At 43.4% G+C, this 20,146-nt stretch overlaps 1 protein-coding gene across 3 annotated transcripts in view; it reads left to right on the forward strand.

Moving 5' to 3' along the window:
- CHST11 (carbohydrate sulfotransferase 11) overlaps positions 1 to 20,146 on the forward strand; it is a 174,991-nt gene that overhangs the window by 80,572 nt on the left and 74,273 nt on the right. The window lies entirely within an intron of this gene.

A 20,146-nucleotide genomic window follows, 5' to 3' on the forward strand; every position in this document is an offset into this window, starting at 1 on the left:
AAAACCATAGGTCTCCAAAGTTACTTACCAATTTCAGTAAGACAAGAAGATTACACCAGCGCTATACACCAGTGCTATACACTAATTTTTCTCCTGATTTCATGGGAGAAAATATATGTTCTGGGTGCCAGATTTCCTCCTAGGGACAGCAATACAGATATCCCAATGTGAACTTCAGAGTGTAAGAAATAGTGCACTTTTGATAAAGAACAATACATGAGAATTTATTGATGCTTTGCAACAGAGATGAATAGTCATAAATATGTATGTGTCCTCCTTGAGGGCAAGAAGTGGCCCAAAAGTTTTACCAATACTGAAAACATAAGCTGTGCTGATCTTTGTGGGCAAATCTGTGCAGATAATAACAGCGTGCGAAGTGCAATTCATAATCACAGTATTTGGCTGATCATAGATCAAAAACTCCTTAATGGAAAAGATGCAGAATGGAGACATAGGGAAGAAAAGTCACCGTACAATGACAAACTTTAGGTACATACTCCTGTTGATAAACAACTTTCTATGTGATTAGCCTCGCTTGCTGCAGCAAAATGCCTGCTGATGAAAGAGGAGCTAATTGATTTACTCCGTGGATGACTTCTTATGCAAAGACATTACTTACTGTCATGCTTGGAAGTTGTAAAAGAGCAGCTGGCCTGGGATGAAATATTACATTAACCTTAGCAGAAAAATTACACTAGTGAGAATGCTTTGTTATTAATTACTGATTACAAATGATAAGAGCCTGTTTTAGATGCTGGGGAAATGACTTGGGGAGGCGAGGGTTTCAGGTACACTGTGCTTCATAGATCATTTGTTGTGACATGATGGATGCCTTTGTAAGTCAAGAGGAATTAATCAGACAAGTATGTACAGTAACTACCAGCACTCAAGGCCAGAATTATCCCCAGGACATGCTCATTCAAGTTACTGCAGTGCATTGGGATGAATTTTTGGGCACCTGTGTTTAATAAAAGACTTGTTACCTGCATGAAATGAAAAAATAGTCGTCACTTAAAATAGCTCAGATTTCCCTGATAGAAAAAAAGCAGCAGAGACACCTCTCTCTCATTTTTCCAGTCCTTGACTCATACTTTATTATTTTGAGAGCATATGAGTTTTAATATAAAGACTTAAAAGTATGAGAAGAAAGATCTTGTAATACAGGAGACATGGCCAAAACCGAAAGGGTTGTATGTGTTGGAGGGGAAAGAGGATAACACAGCTTTCAAAACTGGGTATCTGTATGTAATGTGTGGGCTCCCTGTTGGGCAGCTGGGTGGAGAGAAGACCTGGGCTCCAGCGCTCTGACCCGGTGCCGTTGAACAGCTTTTTGTGTTTAATTGTCCCCAAATCGGGCCTCTGGTGACCTGAACCATGTTGGTTCAGTCAGATACTTGCTCTGAACTGAGTAATGTTCAAATGGGGCACCTGCCTCTTTCTCTGCATTAAGTTCCTTTTTATTTCCTCTTCACATGAAAGTTATTTACCAGAAAACCTGGATAACCATACCTCAAAATGCAGGGGGATGTGGCAGTTTGGAGGATTAGGAAGCAAAGGGCAGTGGGAGAATATCAGTGTTCACAAATAGGTGTAACGAGCACGGGTTTCTGCCGCTGGCTCCTGCAGAGGCAGAGCGCATCCTTCCCGGCTGCGCTTTAACAAGTGCTCCAGCATCACTGGATAAGTACCTGTGTCCCAATATTCTCAGCCTAGACCTTGTAAACTGTTGGCTCTCTTGCTTATTTCTGGTGCAGGTAGTTTTTGGGCAGCTTTCTCCATTGTGTGAAGGGTAGCAACTGTGTTTGTTTAAACATCTGCCTTTTTTTTTTTTTTTTTTTCCTCCTGTGTTTTTTGTTATCAAAGAGGTTTCTTAAGTCTATGGAGCAGAGTCGTAGCCCACTTGCAACAAGGCCAGATGATCTCTTTAAATCCAGAGAGCCCAGCTGCAACCGCTCTCTCCCTGAGGGACTGTAATGTAACCCAATAGACATAATTATGAAAATGAGAGAACACAGACATAAAACCTATCTACTGGTACTTGTAATTGTCATATATTATCTAACTGTAATACTAAGGAGGGACAGAAGTTGTTGTTAAATTTGCAATTGTTTTCAGGAGATTAGATTCCCCAAGTCCCATTTTTACACACTTAACTGTATCTGATGTAGCACCCCAAGTCCTACAAACTGACTCGTAATATTTATTGATATTGTATGTAATATTGATATGTATTATTAATTCATTTTTTCGCTCTGTACAATATAAATTAACCTCAGTAATGTAACCAGTTGCACCTTACCAAAGCTTTCTTCAGTAAAACTGCAATGATCTGCTTGTCCGTTGTCGTGGTTTAACCCCAGCCAGCAACTCAGCCCCACGGAGCCGCTCGCTCGCTTCCCCCCTCTGGGTTGGGGGAGAGAATCAGAAGGTAAAAGTGAGAAAACCCGTGGGTTGAGAAAAAGATGGTTTAATAGGCAAAGCAAAAGCCGCGCACACAAGCAAAGCAAACCAAGGACTCCATTCCCCACTTCCCACGGGCAGGCAGGTGTTCCGCCATCTCCAGGACAGCAGGGCTCCATCATCCTAACGGGGACTTGGGAAGACAAACACCATCGCTCCAAATGTCCCCCCAGTTTATATACTGGGCATGACGTAATATGGTATGGAATACATCTTCGGCTTGTTTGGGTCAGCTGTCCTTGCTGTGTCCCTTCCTTCCCACCTCCTTGTTGCACTCCCAGCCTCCGCTGGCAGGGCAGTATGAGAAACTGAAGAGTCCTTGACTTTTTGTATAAACACTGCTCACAAACAACTAAAACATCCGTGTGTTATCAACATTATTCTCATCCGAAATTCAAAACACGGCACTATACCAGCTACTAGGAAGAAAATTAACTTTATTCCAGATGAAACCAGGACATCCGTTTATGCAGAAAGTTTCAGGAATGCGTCTCTCTAAATACCACAGACAAAGCAAGATTAAAATGCTACCCCTTGAAAGATGTGGCTGCAGAAGCCAGCGTCCTTTTGGGACGAGTGTGCTAAGGAGGTTCATGGTACTGCGGGGAGGCAGCCTGTAGAGTTTTTGTACAAGTGTGTAAATCGTTAAACCAAGCACAGATTATTTAAGGGTGCTTTCCAAGTACGTTTCCTCTTTGCTGAAGTTTGTGGGGAGGCGTAAGGTGGGTCGAGCCGGACACCGCGGTCTGATCCGTACCGCTCGCTTGGCATGCTGGAGAAGCACGCTTCCCCTCCCGCGGGGCTGCACCTCATGGTTATGGACAGGGCTGAACAAAAAGGTCCGCCGGAAAAATACGCAGTTTGGGGATGGCTGAAACTCGCTGTGAATTTGGGCTGAGTTCTTCCAGTAGTAGTAGCTGGGAACCGCTTGGGTTGACTTGGGGTTAATGTCACAGGTAGGTGTGGGGTAGCGATGGGCTTCGGGCGGTTCGACTGTGCTTCCCACGCTTGGCAGCGGGGTGCTCAAATCACGTACACGGGTGACACAGTGCACTGAGTGTCTTCAGTCTCTCCTGTTGATGCTGCCTTGCGTTCTGAAACTAAACAGAAGAAATGAGCGGGATTTCAGGCTAACAGGCTCTTTATTAAGCCTCTTGTCACGATGATCTGAGGCTATAATAGAGTAAGAGCCGTGGTTGTTCTAAGACCTGGTGTGCTCGTCTGTTGGCCTAGTAAAACAAGGAGAAAATTGTGCCTTCCTCTGTCAATCTTGTTCGTCTGACATCATCGGACCGTTGTGACAGCAGTAATTAACAGTTCACTGAATCTGAAGCATGAACTGGAGGGGCCCGGGCTGTCGCTGCCGATGGTCAGGGCACTCTCCCAGAACGGGAGCACCGGGAGCCAAATCCCTGCAAGCAGAGGACACGTGCCCCACGCACGGGAAACACCCTCGCTGCTGGTTGTTGGAGTTGTTCTTATGTTTGCTTGTTTAATCATCAGGCTGAAAGATTGGTTGTTCTGCTAATCATCACCTGGGCCAGCTACACTTAGACTGCTTCTATTCAGTAGTTTCAGACCTTGCTTCTTATTCATATGGAAGAGGTGTGGAAAGAAAAGGAAAAAAAGTATTTTTACAAGGTAATACCTATACAGCATTTGAACACGGCAAAACCAGCATTTATATTGTGTATGTCTTTTTTTTCCTCTATAAAATTAACATAGCAGCAGTCATACTGGGGCCACTCAAGTAGAGCTTTGTTGCTCAACTAACCTGTAGCAGTTGTATATCCTGGTGTGGATGGGGTCTTATGTTTGAACCATCCCTACATTCGTGGGGCTACGGCAAAATGTGGGGGGCGGAATGAAAACGCAATTTTATTTTCTTCACACTGAGTCTATTGTGTAGTTAGTTGCATTGGGGTTGGGGGAAAGTGGCTCGGTAATCTAGGTTTTCCAGCATGCTGTAGATGTTTCTGTTCATTCATAACCTTGGGAGAAAAGTGAAACCTGGCCTCTCGAAAATTGATGGCAAACCTCCTAAGCTCTAGAGCCCACACTTCTAGTTAAAAGATCTGATCCAGGGGATCAGAAAGGGGCTATAATTGCAACCATTGTTTTAACTCCCTTTTCATCATTCCACACATTCTATTGCACTAGAAAATGCTGAAGAATGTAAGTTTGATGCTGAAAAGATTTCCGGTTTTTTGTTTTTTTTTTTCTTTCCTGGTAGTGACATAATAACTATAGCCAAACCAGAGACAGTTGGCAAACTTACAGTGTACTGAAGTTTATATGTATTTCTGGTGCCTGGAAAATCCAGGAAGGAGTGTTCCTTTCTTTTCAATCTTAAATCACATCTGAACAATATTCTGAGTGTGGTTCCAGCACAGGGCTTAAAAGCAAAACATTACATCCCAGCTGTAGAGGAACAGTAAAAAATCACAATATTCCTGCAGTCAGATTGCCTGGCTGCACGGCAAATTAGCAAACCTCTGTAGCTATCAAATTGATGCCCTAATATAAGTCTTTTCTCCCTGTAAACGTGGGCTGTGTCTTAGATCATTTCAGACAAGCATCTGGGGATTAGTAAGAGGAAGTGAATATTAATTCAATTAGAGGACAGAAGATGAACATACAAGCTGGCGCAGGGAATTGACATCAGGAGCCGAAGTAACAAAGACATCTCTAGCTGGGAGAGGACAGTTTCACCTATTCAGGTCAGGCTTGGCTTCTGCCTTGCATATATTTTACTTATGAAAGGGTAGTTGAAGGAGTTGTATTTATATAGCAATATAGTTAATGTCGTATTTTGGGAACTAAGCCTTGATGTTAATAGAAGGATGGAGAGCTGGAGAGCAGATGGACAGTGGTAGCTTTCAGTTCATTTTGATACGTTAAATATTCGTAATAAGCTCAGCTGAAGGAGAAAAATGTTTTGTTGAACTCGTAAGGAGACGCTGAAATCGTTGGTACTTCTCCAAAGCATAACGTCTTACTTAATGTAAATTGAATGAAGGTTCCCGTGGTGAAGGTGAGATGCAATATTAGCTTCTTCCACAATTGCTGCTTTCTTTCTGTAAGAGATTGTTGTGCCAGTGACATCACTCTATGAACTAATAGCCAAGAATGACCATTCTGAGCAGTTTGTGTAAGGCACAGCAGAGGCTTTTCCCTTCTTTTTTTTCCATAGCTTTGGACCTGCAAAAGCCTGTGTATGGACTTTCTTATGTTTAAATGCCACATATTTACAGCCTGGAAACAAATCCTTCCACACTGCACTTTCCAGGCACGGGCACGCTGTCACTAAGTGGGTACGTCCTGTGTCTGTAGGCTTCACTCGCCCCCTCTACGCACGCTCCCATTTGTGCACTGTTTTCTGCTAATCTGAGTCTCCACCTGAAGAACATGGGTGCTCTGCTCAGCCCGCTGCCTGATGCACGGATGTGAATCTGCAGAGACGCTTTCGCCTCTGTTTCTGCACGGTTTCTAGCCCGGGTAGGGCTTGGCCCCTGGCAAGGACTCAGGGGCTGCGGGGTAACGCTAAAAACTAATGCAACCTGCATATACAAATATGCGGTTGTGTATGTTTGGGAGTTAATTTTACGCCATCGAAAGCTTTGCATTGACGGTATGACGGTGGAGCACGATGCGCACAGCTGAGTCATGTCCAGCTCCCAAACAGCCTCGTAGGGCTCCGTTACGCCGCAAGCAGGGTGGCTGGCTGTAGAGATGGAAGTGATTCCGCTGCTTTCTCTGCAGCTGTTTTTATCATCTTTATTTCATGTAAACTTGGGTTAATGAACTGTTGCTGAATTTGCGGGGGGTAGGGTTGTCTCCATGCCGAGACCTACTTCTCTGTTCTTGCCATTCCTCCTCCCCATTTCCTCACACCCTGAGGTCTCCTTCCCAGCCTGATGTCTTCAGCTGTGCTCAGTTTCCTTCTCCCATTCCTACCTTTTATCTTACAAAAACGAGAATATTTTTACATGAGTTACTGTACAGGTTTATGGTCACGGCTTTATCAGACAGTGGTGGAGCCAGACAGCGAGAGAACAAGGGTGAACAGTTGATGGCAAAGCGGATAGAGAGGAGCAACTTCTCCCTCTGAAAATTACACTTTCATTTATTTGTTTGTTTTTAGTCAACTAGTGCAAAAACAAACCAGGCAAAAGAAAAGATTTTTGTCTGTGTGCTGGTAAAGGGAGCTCAGTGTCTTCCTTTGAGCTTATAAAAAGCAGTATTGCTTTTAATGGGAATGTAGGAAAATTCTTTTGTGTCAAGAAAGTAATGGCAGGCCACATCTTGTGTTTATTAAAAATGGAGGAAACTAGAAAACGGGCAACGCAAGATCTGTGGTTTCACCTCCAACAACCTCTAAAGAAGTCATGCGACACTGAGATGTAAATGCATCAAAGGGCTTTGTTTTCAAAGAGATGTAACAGATCACTCCATGCATCCTGCTTAAGATCCCTGAATGACACAGCTGCTGATACGTAGCAGATGGATCGGTGGAGTTTTCAAGCATCACCTTCATGCCTTGCACAGAGTATCATGTCCTGGTCCTCTTTGACAGACCCACTTCCATTTTCACTTGGGCTGTTAACTGAGTTACTGTATAAAATATTGACGCTGAAGGAAGAAAACTGCCTTTTTACCCAAGTGTAAATGATCTTGAAACAAAATACATGGGATAAAAATGATTTCTTAGGCAGGTTTAATGAATAATTGATTCCTGCTTCTCATGACATTATCAGTGTAATTAAATCGGTGGCTAAAGAAGTAAGACAGAAGGTATCATCAGCTAAGACACCGAACCTCTCTATCCGACCATTGGCAAAGTACTGCCATCTGTTATTAAGGGCTGTCCTGCAGTTGTGCAGGTTCAAGATCTGTCTTGTCACTAACAAGTCAGTGTTGTGTAAGTACCAACATGATAAAAATCCATGTATTCAGTTGGTTATCTGTATCCAAAAAGAACCTTAATAAGCTTCCTTCCTTCCCTGCCAAACCTGCTCCTGTCTTTGGAGGCTGTACATTGAAAAGATTCTCGCTTTGTGCAGATCGGCTTTGCCCAGCGTATGTGGGTGTCGGTGCGCGTTTCAATGGATCTGTCACAGAGCTACCGGTGGTCACTAACTTGGGTCACTCACCGAGCCCAAGAAAATGGTTGCCGTTGTGATTCCTTTTGCTTCATTAAAAAAGTATGTTGAAAAATCGGAGAGCCTTGAGGAATAGGGGATAGGAAAGCAGTCCAGATGCAACTGGCCTTGGCCAGCATGTGTATCTTTAGAAAACATATAGGACTGTTTTTATTTCGCATGGGTTCTGTGTTGGAGAAATGGGGCACGGAGCGTAATTGCAGAGGCTAAGCAAAGATAAAACTAAAGGGGAGACCTCAGCCTGCAGCTGCAGGCACTGTTAGTAAACTATTCATTTAGAAATCAGAGTTAAAAATTTATTACAATTAACAGCTACCGTTGCTTTATTCTGCAAAATTAATTCCGAGAAGCAGCTTCTGACTTTCCTCTAAGCAGCATCTCCTGGACACCGCAAGGGTCTCTTGGAATAACGCGCTCCCTTTTGTGTCCTCGCCGTCGCACACCTCAGCCTCAGATCCCTCGTACAGTGAAGTGCTAGAGTACATTTGTCGTGGCTTAACAGGACAACATTTCACTGCAAAGCTACAAGTCCACAAGGAATAGGAAATCTAAATACTGTACTGCTTGGTAAGTCAGTATGTAGGCGATGAAACGGTCTGATGTCTTTTGAAAGTCAGCAGAGGTCTTGCTGAGGTTGGAGCAGCCCCTTGTATCGTGCATAAGAGGAGTCTCATCCAGCGGCTACTGAAGTCAGCAGAAAGTCTCCCCCGTTGCTTACGTTCCCTTAGTTGCACAGACTTAGGGAAATGCTCCATTCACGTTGTTAGCAGCTCTGATTTTATTATAAATACTACATTGAGCAACTGGTCCCAGAGAACTAATGTCTGTTCAGTGGTACTCAACCATGCATAGTGTAGTCTGTCTCTCTAAGTGTAGGAACATTAGTGCTTTTGTTGAGTCCCCATAATGATAATACAGTAATCATCACCACATCAAAGTCGCAGCAGCAGTAGCCTGGCAAGGTGCAGTTCTTGCACCCTGCTGGGCTGCGGGTATGTTCAGCCGATGCCGTTGTCTGAGCTGGTTTGCACAATGAGCACACCCTACATCTTAATACTGGTTTTGCCATTAGTATTTTTTGTCATCGGATCGTTATGTCTCTGATTCCACACTTGTAAAATGAGTTATGCCTGTTTATCTATTTCTCAGGGGCATATTGGTGGTATAATTATTGCCTGCACAGTGTTTTGACTGTAGAAGATGACAAATATAATTACTGGTTACAAGTTAAATTGTGCACCTACCAAAACTATGCAGCTGCCATGAGATGTATCTCTTAAATTCCTCACTTACTTGACGGCAAGCCAAGTATTTGCTCCTAACTATAATTAATCTAAATCAAAATGTACACATTTGATTTTCTGACATATAACATTGTCACTGCAGCATCCACCAATACGTACCAAGATTGAAACGTTCATCTAAATGACATCAGGGAGAGCTAGTGTTTGTGTGGAGGCCTTTATAGACCAAGGGCAAACTGGTTTCTCATGCACAAATAAGAACGTGCATGTGTGCGTACCCCAGCTGCAGCTGAAATCTATGAATTAGGGATGTGCTCAGTCCTGCCAACAGATTTTGCACCGGTCCTGAAAAGTGAGGCTTTTGTATGCCCAGTGCTTTATTATGCATACATAATACGTATTAGTAAACCTGAATTTTGATTCCACAAGATGAATTTACATGACTGGGTACGGTTGGCTTTCTGTACTCCAGCTGCCGAGCTTTGAGCTGAAACAAGTAATTCTCAATGGGAAGAGTAATTGTTTCAGCTCAGAATTAAGTGGCTAATCATTAGGAATTCAATTGGCATGAAGTGCACAACATTAATCATGATACACTGATGTGTCGTCGACGTGGATGTAGTGTGTACTCCACTGAAATTCTCTAATTAATACAGGTGGGTTTTGTTGGAAAGGGTTACCGTGTGCTCTGGTGTTAAGCAGGCTATGGGAGTGTCAGACCCCGACACCCAAGGGGTTTTAAAGAGACTGCCCTGCTGTTCAGAGCACACTTTAGTGAGCGCTGAAACCCTCAGAAAGGCGCCTTTTTTCCTGAAGTCTGATACTGAAGATGTAGCTTGAACAAAGTAGCGTGCACGCCCTGCGTGTCCCTTCTGCCGTGACAAGGGAGTCCCGGCTTGCACCAGCAGCGCCGCTGGGTTGCGCAGAGCTGCGACATCTCGAGCAGGGGACGGAGATGCTCGTGCTTGAGGTAGATCTGGTCCATTGGGGGGGGTCGGATGTTGCCACCTGCCTGACGACTTCCAGCAGCACCCTCAGACCCCAGAGGCACGGACCGGCTGTGTTCTGCATCCCACGAGGCTGCGCTGGACCTCTGCATCGCAGTCCCGATGCTGGAGAGCCGGTCCTGCACCTGCGGCTGTCTCTGCACGGTCTTGCTACCACCTGTGTTACCCTGAAATACGTTTGATCTCTGTTCTGAAACTACTGAAATTATGATACTATAACGTAATGAATGATGATGAATATTAATCTGAATAGCACCTGGCTTATTTAGAATAACTTCAGAAAAAATGTTGCTCTTTCCCTGTATTGCAGAAAATTCCCTACTGGCTGCCCAGCAGCTACTGCATGTCTCTGAAACAAAATTATTCATTGTATTCATTTGCTTTGCAGCAATGCAAACTCCCGTGTTGCGAGTTAAAAACAGTCTCCTATGTTTAACGCCTGAGGGCACAAATATAACCTGTTTAAATATAATTTTTCAATTATCCTTTGAATCATCTGCCTTACAACTCTTCCCAGACTCCGTAAAATACCCTTCTGACTACCTATCAAAAAAATAGTACATCTGTTCTTTCAGTTCATTTCCCTAAACTGTAATCAAGCACTGTCTGCGTAATAAAAATGAGAAAAAATGTCTGGCTGGAACAGCATTCTTCGCTTTTATTATTGAAAAATGAATTAATGTTCCCTTATCAAATATAGCCATTTAAAAAATCATTCCATTTCCTTCCATCTTCAGGTTTTGGGTTTTTTAAAAAAAATGCACAGAGCGCCGTTCTTTCCTGATCGTAAAGGCCAGGCTTGAGTCGTTTCTTATGCTATAATTTCATGAAACCTAAAAATGTATTATGGTAAATAGCCTGTTGACCTCTCTTTTGTTTAAACATAGCTGAAAGATTATAGACCCTTACTATATCTGGTCTAAGTTGCCATTTACATTAAAGCAGCGTAGCACAGGCTGTTAGTGGAATTTATATTTAGGCCTAAATTATATTTAGCCCTGTGTGCCTTAGGTTGAAGCCTATTTCCAGCCTGACTTCGGCAATTAGAAAAGCGAGTGATTCATTCAGGTTTCTGGTCATTAAATCTCAGGGACAGGCACTCAAGCACTTTTGAAAGTGCTTCCATTTCTGCCTCTGCTCAGAGGAAAAGAAACGGAGGGAGCACTTCAACTGCTCAACTTGGAGGCTTATTATTTTTCCGCTCGCTCTAGAGGTTTTATGAAGTTCCTCGAATCGGCAAAGGAGTGCAGACCAGGTGTCTTAGTCCACCAAATCCAAACAGTGTCATTCTGCATCCACAATTTGCTCACTGTCCGCTGCCGTAAGGGTTACACCGGGTTCGGGGCAGCGGAGGGTTGGCCTGAAACAGCCACGGCCGGCTGCCTTCTTGCGGGTCCTCGCAAGGCAGCAGCAGTATTTAGCCAGGTATCGGAGTGAGATTTGCTTTGGGGCAGATTCCAGCCACGTCTTTCCAGGTGGGATCTACCCAGCTGCGGGAAGCGGCACTCGGTGGTCCGGCTCTCGAAAGGATGAAGAGAAAGGGTGACCACCCAACTTCTCCAGCAGCAAAGCGTGGGCTCCCCGGTGCTCTCTGAGCTGGTGCTCGGGAGCTCCTGGTGCGCCGCACCGAAAGGGCCTCAACGGACCAGGCGGACCAGAGGGTCTCCTTCAGGGGTGGGCAAGCACCATTAAAAAGCTGCGTGCAATGCCTGAGGTCTGTTTAGCTCAAGAAGAGGGGAAAAACGTATTGGTTTTAAGAACCGTAATTAGAGATAGTAGTTTGGGGGTTGGTTTTCCCAAAAGACTGAGATGCTGTGGATTTCTGAGATTCCCAAGTGTCTAGCATGTAGGCACTCTGAAATTCTCACTCAGGGACTCTAGAAGGCAGTTAAATCACGCATTAACGTTGGTCTCGGTGGGCACCCCGCAATGTCAAAAGTTAGACCTGGGGTTTAGAACCATCAGCAGTTTCCAGGGTGGAAAAGGCGCGTAAGCAGCAGAGCTGTTGTGTGCTAGCGAGCGAGATGCTCCGTCAGATCAACGCCGAAGCACTTGGCTCCTGCTCCGTCACAGCGTATGTACTTTCAGTAAAGTGGAGACAATTGTATGTGCGTATTCAAGGCAGTAGTCGTCTTCGTGCAGGATTTGGCTCCGGTAATTATCAGCATTTGGCTGTTCTTACAAGTGCTGAAATCCTGAGGAAAACACAAGGTCCGTTAAGTCTCGCTGCTTCCCCAGGCATACAGATAGCACCCGATGCACAAGCGTTAGGATTTCTGAGCTGTTTTTTTTAATCTTGAAGCACCACACGTGTGCTTATTTTAATGTGTCTGTTAAAAAAATCACACAAAAAGACAACAGTCGTGGGAAAAATAATATTGTGGGGAAAATAATATGGTTTTTGGACCACTAGCTTCTGGTAAAATTTAAAGTCCATGATTATTCAATAGCTAAGGAAAATAAAGCCATGGCAGGGGAAAAAAAAAAATCCTGCTGATATGCCCTTTTAGAACAGAGCTAACATCAATAATTCTTGCTTTGTGCATTAAGTTTTAATGTGTAGACAGGCACTCTGTGCATAGCAGGGTGTCTGTGGAGTCATCAGTGAGAGCTAATAAATGCCTGTCGTATGAAGAATACATTACAGAGAGAGCCAAGTTAAGTGAATCATTTAGTTACCATTAGTCATTTTTCATTAACATTTTTAACTGTAGTATTATCCACGATGCGTTAGGTAGGATAGAGGGGATAATGCCTGTGACGTGCTTCATCCTGAAAACAAAGGTTTCTTCCAAAATGTGTGCTGGTGGTGGGGATCAGAATGAATGTTTCAGCTGTGATCTCACCAGTGTCCTTTTTTTTATTTAAGACTATAGAAACCCAGATGGGAAAGGAAGTAATTTCATCACATGGCTTGGCATTAACCAGCACCCACCATTTACATTAATGGCAATTGAATAGTAATAACTGTGCTGGAAATGGAATATCCATAAGCATGTTTAATACTGGGTATTAAAAATAGCATCTAGAAAGGAATTGCCACAATACCAAATGCGCTGTTCCAAGCCGGTGTGTCCCATTTTGGTATATGCATCTGTTGCTGCGATCCTGTTCAGCAGTAACCATTGAAGCACAACCAAACTGGGACCAGTGGGGACGGAGGTGGGAGAGCACCAGGGAACTGGCCGTGACCCTGCATGCAGGTCCCTCTCCTGACACATCGCTCGCTTCAGGGCTGGATGAAGCTGGGTTCCTGATGGTCTATCAGCATGAATGAGTTACAAGAATAAATATGTTTGATCTTACTTACTCTCATAAATTTTCCCCCAGGATAATGTGCCTCTGCCAGCTTACACTTTTTCCTTTTAATCTGTTATTTTTCATCACTTTCTGTTCTAAACTCCCAGATTCTGAATTATATATCCCCAAATAATGGCATGGTTGGGCATACTTGTGAAGATGTATCCTTCCCAAGATGCTGAGCAGTTAACAGGCAGAGTAAGAGGTACACACTTCGTTTGTATGATATAAAGGCTCGTCAGCATGGATTTAGGATTACTCTCAACTTTGCATCATTCTCGACTTACATCAGTACTGTTCCACTTGTAAAACTACTCTCCAGTAACCACAGAGGCTCCAAGGAGAGAGGGAAGAAATTAAAAGAAAATTTTAGAAACTCTTACAAATGACTTTACACAGTTTTTTCTCAACTGTAACAAAATTGGAAATAAGGTTTGATGGTTCAGTATCTCTGAAAGCTAGAAAGGAACATTGTAATTCTCTCTGGAAAAATGAGACATTGCCTTTTAAAGCATCAAAAGCTTCCGTCTCTGCTTTTGATGAGTTGTGAAATATCAGCTCCAAAACATGTAATTGTCTTGGAACTAAAATTTGCACATATTCCAACTCAGGCTAAAATTATCCAATGGGAAATGAATTCACACTGTAGGAGGAAATATATACATTTTTTTTAGTTTGTGAAGCAAATTACCCTCGCTATGATTATCTATGTAAACTGTCCCCAAATTATTTTATTATATATGTTCCAAAAGTAATTTACGCGTATGTAGGGACTTGAATTTTTTATTTTCTGAAGGATGCTGAATGTCAGATGTGGATTTAACCACAAATCAGATATGTTACAGCTTCTGCTGCTGTTCTCCGGGGACAGTCACCCGGGCAAAAAGAACAGTATCCAGCCATCAGTTCCCTGCAGCGTTTTCTGGGACTGCCAAGTAATGCTGTGCCTTGAGGATCAGAACGTGTGTCCGTGGTGAGTGGGACTGCAATCACGATGTTTGTTTCTATGCACCACTAAATGACACCTGAATTTTAACATTACATCTGGTGCAGAAATAACCTTTGTACTGGGATGTCGTATGAGCACTGTGGCCCCGTGGTGCAGAGCCATGATTAGGACGTGGCTGTAAGTCTTTGGGGGAAATAAATTTAAGGGATGCTATCAAGCTGGAGACAATTTGCATACCAGATGAATCTCAGGAAAAGTGATTGGGGCACATAAATATTCTACCTTTCTGGGCTGTGTCTGTATGCTGATTATCCAGCACCAGTAGCTTCTTTAATGAGTAGAAATATTTCACTGTTTCACATTCTCCAGGGCTTAATTTTTGTAAGTGAACTGCTGATTCAGTTCTACCTCACAAAATAACTCAGTTTGGCAATAATTCAAGGCTAAAAATGTGAGCTGTAACTGCCTGCTATTTATCAAACAAGCAATTACACAGAACAGTGCATCATTCCATCGAACAATGTTTAAATTCTTCTAATTGTGTTTTACAAAGTAACGTCTCCTGGTTTTGCTTTTGTTACTCAGCAGCTCCCAGTACTCCGGCTGTAGGCAGCCCGGGACTCCTCAGAAACTCCTGGCAGCCCACTGCCGTGGCTCTTCGCGATAGCGTTTTCTCCGTGCCAGTGCAGGTTTTGAAGGGTCAGGGTTGGTCAAGAAATGCTAACGTGTTGTTGTTGCTGGTGAGCTTAGCGATCCCGTAGCTAGATTGAATCATCCGGCTGGGTCTTGATCTGCTGTTCCCTCTCCCTCACTCAGCAGCCACTTGGCACCACGTGTTTTACCGGAGTATTGCTAGCACAAGGTCCCTTGTATATCGTGTTTGTACATCGTCTGTATATCGTCTGTGCTTCTTCAGATCTTACAGAGAGCTTCAGGGATTTACGCTAGAGCTTAGATTTTGACCTTAAGGCTTGGACGGTTGGCTTTGTCCTCAAAGACCGCTTTAGCATCTCTGCGCCTTAAATTTGAAGGCCAGCATATCTCTTTATTCAGCCCCGTCTTTTGGTGGTGCTGATGTTATTCACTGTATTCATTTAGCCAAGCCCGCCCTCCTCTTGGCTCCGATAAGGTAAGCGGGCCGTTGAGTTCGTCGGTGTTCGGATGGGATCGTCGGGCTGTGGAGGTGGCGAGAGGAGCCTGTGCTTCCCTCGTGCGCTCCTTTCTGAAGCCGTGGTCCCAGGACAGAGGTGGAGGTGGATTGCTGTAAATAGTGCTCCAGGCAGCCAGCACCGTGGAGAACTTGAAAGCATAACTCTGGCATTAAATAGCTGCTGTATAAAATTAAATACACAGGTCGTGTGCTCTCAGCTGACACTGGGACCGGCTTCTCGAGCTTCTCTGAAGCTTCACTGAAGCTCGGTTCGGGCTCTGAAAATTGGACCCATTCTTATCTCCTTTTTTTCTCCCCTCCCTTACCATGTAATGAGAAACAAATGTTCAGCAGCCCAAGTAACACCCCCAGGGAGGCTGGCGCAGGCACCGTAGTTTCCAGTTTAGCCTCTTTTTCCCCCCATTGCCAGTGTCTCAGCGGCTGAACGCAAAAACTTTGCTGAACTCCTTGCCTTTGGTGTGGTGGTAATTGTCGGAGTCTGAAATACTCTCATTGTTTGACGGTGGAAAAGGAGAAATAGGATGTAAGCTGGGCTTTGTTTTATCAGGACTGATTCTGGAGGGTTGAAAGCAGTAAAATCCTGGAGAAATTTGGGTGGCGAGGCTTGGGCTTTATTTTTGATCACCATTGTGTTTAAATAAGCAGGTTTGTGGAGTAGCGTGGTGCTATTTTTGCATTAGTGCTTTTCAGAGCTAAGGCGCGTTTTGAAGGAGGGAAATTCTCTTCATTTTTAGCTTCTGTAAATGCCTCAAGATGGTTTCCTGGTTTCAGTGGATATACAGTGATCACCATTAAAAAATTGAACATTTACTACTAATTTAAGGCTGAACCTGGATTTCCCTGAATTTGGCATATATAATGCTTCTGTCAGTTGAGACACTGTGATCTGATAAATAATGATCTCTGTAGATAGCCATATAAATTAGTATCTAAGCTCATGTGGAAAACATGTCCTTCATAGATAATTCTTTATCTTTTGATAAAAGCCTTGAAAAACACTGGCAGAATTCCATTTCTCGTGCTCAGTTATTTTTCCCCAGTATTGCAGACATCCTAGCGAACCCAAAATTGAAGTCCTAAAAATTATATTACGCTGTCAACCCTTGTCACAAAAGTACAATGGTTGTTTTATCATTGGCAGCTGCTACTGTAAGTAATGACTTCTAAGCTATACCCCTAAATTTGAGCAGTGTGCAGTAAGTCCTATATCCTAAATCAGTTTAAAATGGAACAGAGATAAGATTCCTGCCTGTTAACACGAGACTAGAAAGGGATTAATAAAACCTAAAAAAAGAAGTCCATTATGGTCGCTGCAGCCATAAATAAGCTTTATAGTTATGTCTCACCACCAAATGTCAAGGAACCTCTGGTACTGCAATGTAGTAATTTTCAGTCTTGTTCCTTCGCATTATAGAGATGGAATTGGATTTGCCAGGTGTTGTTTCTGCTGTCTGCTTCCTGAACTCTCTTTTGACCCTTTTTTTTGATGAGTTGACTGCTTGTGAGACACCTGGCAATTACTGCTCTTTAAAGAGCCTCCGCTCTTATGAGCAGGTTAGGAGCCTTGGTGACATGCCATGAGCTGATTAGGTGCGTGCACTAAATATTGTGATAGAAGAGAAGCTCAAGAGAAAACCAACAGAGAAACCCCTGCTGCCTTTTAGCAACACAGAGCACATTTTAACGCATTCTTCAATACATGAAAAGGCTGGACTCATCACCAGGGTTCTGTTCACCTGTGAAGCTCTTCATGCTGTTTTGAGTGAGGCTCTCGGTCAGTGTTTTAAGGATTTTTATTCCACCCTTCATCGTAATTTCTGGGCTCTGCTGCCTTCTGTGTTCCCCTGGCTTCATGGGCTGCTGGATGCCAAGACCTTCATTCAGCTGCGTTCTTAGGCAAGTGCCAAACTTCAAGAGTGAACTTGAATAAATTGCCAAATTGAGGCTTGTATGGGGAATGCTGTGTTACTAAATCTCCATCCTTTTTACATAAGATATTAGCTGCAGTTGCCATCTGCCAGTCTGACTGTGTGGGTGAATACTGAAGGGGCAGTGATCAGGGAAACTGAACTACGTGGTTGTTCTTCCTGTGCTTTCTTCATTATTCATAAATCCACAGTTAGTGTCTCTGTAGTTAATAATTCTCTATACTTCTGTACAGCCTTCAATCAGAGGATCTCTAGCACTGTGTGAACATAAATGAATTAGCATCCTCTCACCGTGCTGTAGGCAGTGTTGATCCTGGTGCAATATCTTGCCCAGTGTGCAAGTGTGCTCTGTGCTGGCCTTGGAGCACTCAGCTTTTATTTTTTAAGGTCATAAAAGCAGCCGTGAAACCCTAAAATCAAACTTATGAGCTAGAGTACAATTTAGACTTGTTTCTTACTACTTTATGGGCCCATTTAGAATCAAACCCAAAGGAATATATATATATTTATGTATTTTACAAACCTAAGATTCAAAGAGGGGAATAGCAGAAAAAAATGATTAACTCTGAAGTTTTAAATAATTGCAAAACCAAAAAAGGAAATTTGAGTTAAATCTTTAATGTCCACCCTCTCTCTCTCTCCCACTCAATGTCTAAATTACACCAATTCGAGTCCTCTTTGGGCTGCGTGGCCCAGCAGAGGATATCAGAGATGATTTATTAGAACAGATACTCACTTTGATTTGTAGGATGCTGTTTGAGACTAGTACGGACTCTACCTGTTGTTGTCCCTTGCTTCTCCCCCATCCAGCCAGCAGAAGGGACTATGTGAGTGCTTGCTAATCTGCTGCAGGCATCGTTAGCTGGGTTTTCGGTTAATGTGGCGATGAAGGTAGGAGGGAATGCCTTCTCACCTTGCCTGAAGTGGCTTAGAGAGACCAACCCACCAGAGTTGCCGGAGCTTCTGGCTGGTGCAGATGGGAGCAAACGAAGGGTGCTGTTTGCTGTGTCTGTGCTCTGGAAGTAAAACCCAGTGACTTTTTGTTCTGTGTAATACACAATGCATTTACCAACCAAACTTGGTTTTCGGGGTTAGATTCACAACACTGGCAGAAGGAGAATTACTGGTGGGTTTCTCTTACCTGATAGCTTGGTGGATGTAGCTAATGTCTTTCAAGGTGAAGGATTTAGCATCAGGTCTGTGACTTAGGACACTAGTTGTTGGAGTCAAGGCACCTTAGATCTTCTTTTCACTAGAGTGGATGTTAATTATTTGTACAAAATTATATTGACCACAGAGACTGAGCAGGCTACAACCATGTTGCCTGATAGCTAAGCAGTAAGAGTGAGTGGGAGAGAGACAGTACCATGGATTATCCCACATATTGCTGTCTGCCCTTTGGAATGAAAGGGCAACCTTCATTTTCTTGACTGCTTTGAATTTCTCACACATGACCAAAATTGTTCCAACTTTGTGTTGGGAAAAAAAAAGACATCTGGTTTGGTTGAAAACTTCACATTTTGCACTGGGCAGTAATTTCTACAGATGTGTTTCAACAGCTCTGGGTGTTTGTTATTAATGTAGTGTTATATATAAAGCAAAGGGTGTTTGTAATAAATATAGCAGAAAAGTTTTGGTCTGAGATTGAAATAAATGAAGTATTGCTTACGAGAGAATGAACAAATTAGGCCATCTCAGTATCCTTAAATTCATGGAAACGTTCATTCTGGATTTGCCTCCGGTCTCCTGATTCAATCAGTATCCCAGCAGCCATCCTAATGAAGTTATGTCTTATCTAATAAGCTTTCTAGGCTTATTAGGCAACGCCTAAGTTTTAAGATAAGATTTGCAACTAAGAAGAAGAAGAAAACTCTAACAATTACAAACCTCTCCAACAAAGTAAGTTTTCTGTAGCACAGAGCAGACTCACAGTTGGCAGGATTTGAAGCGGTCACAGTATTAAACACTGAAAATTGTAGTTTGCAAAGAAGGATCAGTTTAGTCATTGATTAGAGAGGAGCTACGGTGACAGTTTTGGCTGTCTGTACAAAGGTTTAACTTCCAGCTTTAGAGGACTTTCACTTGCCCCTCGTGTTTGATTTTCTTCATCAGCCTTTGCCTGGTGCCCTTTAGCAGGATTGTTTAAATGCTGCTCTAACATGAACCTACGCATGCCTTCATCAAGTAAGGTGTTTCTGATGTCATCTTCATTGAAATCTATCCCCATTTGCCTGATCTTGATTGCGCTCAGCTCGCAGGTGATGTGTTGTGTGATTCATTAAATGCCTGATACATGCTAGGCCTTTTCAAGACTGACAAAATAGGCATGGTGAAAATGTCAGTAATCTTCCCCATAAATGCCAATCATTTTCTTATCAGCACGCTTCTGTACGGCTATTGTGTTTCAGTTTTTTCACTTGCTTCCTGCTCAGCTTCCTTAACATAAAAAAGTCGCGGCGGTAGCTGGAGGTAAGTCTGCTGTTTCCACCCTGGAAATCACAGCGTCAGGGGATCTTTTCTCTCTCCTCTGCTTCTCGCTCCCTCTTTCCCTTTTCTCTCCCTGTCTCTCTCAGCGCAGCTGAGAGCTGGATGCTACTGGGTCAACGGGGTTTTGTATATAACGAGATGGAAGGATCGGGCTGCTGAGGTCAAATCTGTACTGAAACGTGCTTGATGAAGTTTGCTGAGTGGCTCAGCTGGTGCCCTCTGCCTCGAGACTGGCGTGTTCACCAGCGACGGTCAACTCTTGGAGCAGTTTCAGCACAGAAGATGTGAGCGCTGCAGAAGGTGCACAGCGTGGTTTGCTGTCTCCTAAGCAGTTCTTTGTGTAAAAGGAAAATTCATTTATCAGCATAACAGCTGAAACAAAACGTATTTGTAACCTACACAGGGTCCTGAAGGAAACAGCAATAACATTCGGTGACA

The sequence above is a fragment of the Accipiter gentilis genome, chromosome 18 (assembly GCF_929443795.1).
Source record: "Accipiter gentilis chromosome 18, bAccGen1.1, whole genome shotgun sequence".
Lineage (NCBI taxonomy): Eukaryota > Metazoa > Chordata > Aves > Accipitriformes > Accipitridae > Astur > Astur gentilis.